This window comes from Tamandua tetradactyla, chromosome 12 (genome assembly GCF_023851605.1).
Source record: "Tamandua tetradactyla isolate mTamTet1 chromosome 12, mTamTet1.pri, whole genome shotgun sequence".
NCBI lineage: Eukaryota > Metazoa > Chordata > Mammalia > Pilosa > Myrmecophagidae > Tamandua > Tamandua tetradactyla.
This window is the reverse complement of record NC_135338.1, coordinates 20,580,758-20,582,745: the sequence shown is the minus strand read 5'-3', so window position 1 is coordinate 20,582,745 and position 1,988 is coordinate 20,580,758. Positions and strand designations below refer to the sequence as shown.

Sequence of the window (1,988 nt, the reverse complement as noted above, 5' to 3'; positions counted from 1 at the left end):
CCAGACTCTTCATCTGAGTCACCAACCTCACAGCCTGCTCTACAGAATTTGGGCTCTTCCATTCTGATGGTTGTGTGAGACACCTTTATAAACTTCATATTTATAGATCTCTCTTGCTGGTTCTGTTTCTCTAGAGAACCCCAACTAATGCAGCTGTCAAGCCAACTCAACTTGGACAGAGCAGCCTTTTCAGTTAATGGTGTTTAGAGAACTGAATATCTATATCCAAAAGAATGAAAGAGGACCAATATCATACACTTACACAATCATTAACTCAAAATAGATCAAAGATTTAAAGGTTAGAATGAAGACCATAAAACTTTTAGAAGGTAATGTAGGGAAATATCTTAGAGATCTTATAATACAAGATGGTTTCCTAGACCTTATACCCAGAGCACAAGCAATGAAAAAAGAAATAGATAAGTGGATCTCCTCAAAAGTAAACACTTTTGTGCACCAAAGGACTTTGTTAGGAAAGTGAAATGGCAGCCTATGCAATAGGAAACAATATTTGGAAACCACATATCAGATAAGGGTCTAATATCCAGATTACATAAAGCGATTCTATAACCTAACAGCAATAAAAGACAAACAGCCCAATTATAAAGTGGGCATGAGAAATGGACAAGCACTTTTCAGACCAGGAAATACAAATGGCTCAAAAACACATGAAAAGATGGACAGCTTCACTGGCTATCAGGGAAATACATATCAAAACCACAATGAGATATCATCTCACACTCACTAGAATGACCACTATAAAAAACAGAAAACATCTCTCCAGCCTCTCCTAGCCTGCAGACTTTCCCCAAAAGGGGACCTGAAACTCCAACATCCCAACTTCCGAGTCAGCCTCCATGGCCAGGTCCCAGGGCTGTTCTACTGAGACATGGGAAATGAGTCCTTCTGGACTTTACTACCACCCACCTATCCTTAGCAAGGCAGAACCTTGCCAGATACAGACTCTGTATAATTGAGTCTCCAAAACTACCTCTGGAGAAGAAATCCAATCCTGACAAAGATGGTCCTGACATTGAACCTAACCTGTGGATATGGGTAAACTCCAATGTTGTATACCGCTCCTGGAAAGCTGGAGGCCCCAAAGAGGAACACTCTGACATGCATACTCCCTGCCCCTCAGACATTCCTAAAAAGCAAAGCCTCCAAGTGCTCCAAAGTCACAGTGGTGGAGTCACTGCCACCTTCCTTCCATGAGGAATGTCCCCATAGAAACTGTTTGCCTCTTCTCTGAGTGACTGGGCACTCACAAAAGAGGAGGAGGAGGAGGCTGAAGACCAGGATGACAGCTCCTCTGTGGGTCTCCCATCCCCTTACAAAAAGGCCTCCTTCCAGAATCAGAGGCTTCTGCAAGCCAATAGCCAGGAGGGGAGGCTCTGGCTCCAGGCCACCCTCAATTACTTCCACCTAATTGCCCTGGCATTAAGAAACAGTTCCTCTTGTGGCCTCAATGTGCAACAGATCTACACTTTCACTCAAGCATTTCCCTTTCTTCCAGATGGTTCCAGAAGGCTGGAAAAATTCCATCCACCACAACCCGTGCTTCTGTGATAGCTTTGAGAAAGTACCAGTGAACATGCAGGGCAGGGCCAGTATGCAGCCTCGATCTTGCCTCTAGAAGTTGACTGAAGAAGAACACTGTCCCTTTGAGGAGAACGCCCATGCCTTGGCCTCCAGTTGGCTAGAAGGTATCCAACAGTGTATGAGCCAGTGAGATATGATTCCCTACCTCTTTGAACTGGAGCCCTGTTAACCTCAAGAGGCAAGAGTCAGCCCATACGTTATTGAAGTCCCTGTGAGCAGCCAAAAATAACCCCAGAAAATGACAAGTGCTGGAGAGGATGTGCAGAGAGACACACTTATTCACTGTTGGTGGGAATGTAGAATGTTGCAATTGCTCTGGAAGGCAGTTTGGCAGTTCCCCAGGAAGCTAAGTACCAAATTGCCATGTGATCCAGCAATCCCATTAC

At 44.6% G+C, this 1,988-nt stretch overlaps 1 pseudogene; it reads left to right on the top strand.

The window, feature by feature from the left end:
- Nucleotides 1-304: 304 nt before the first annotated feature.
- Nucleotides 305-1,771, top strand: LOC143651374 (forkhead box protein R1 pseudogene; annotated as a pseudogene).
- Nucleotides 1,772-1,988: the final 217 nt, after the last annotated feature.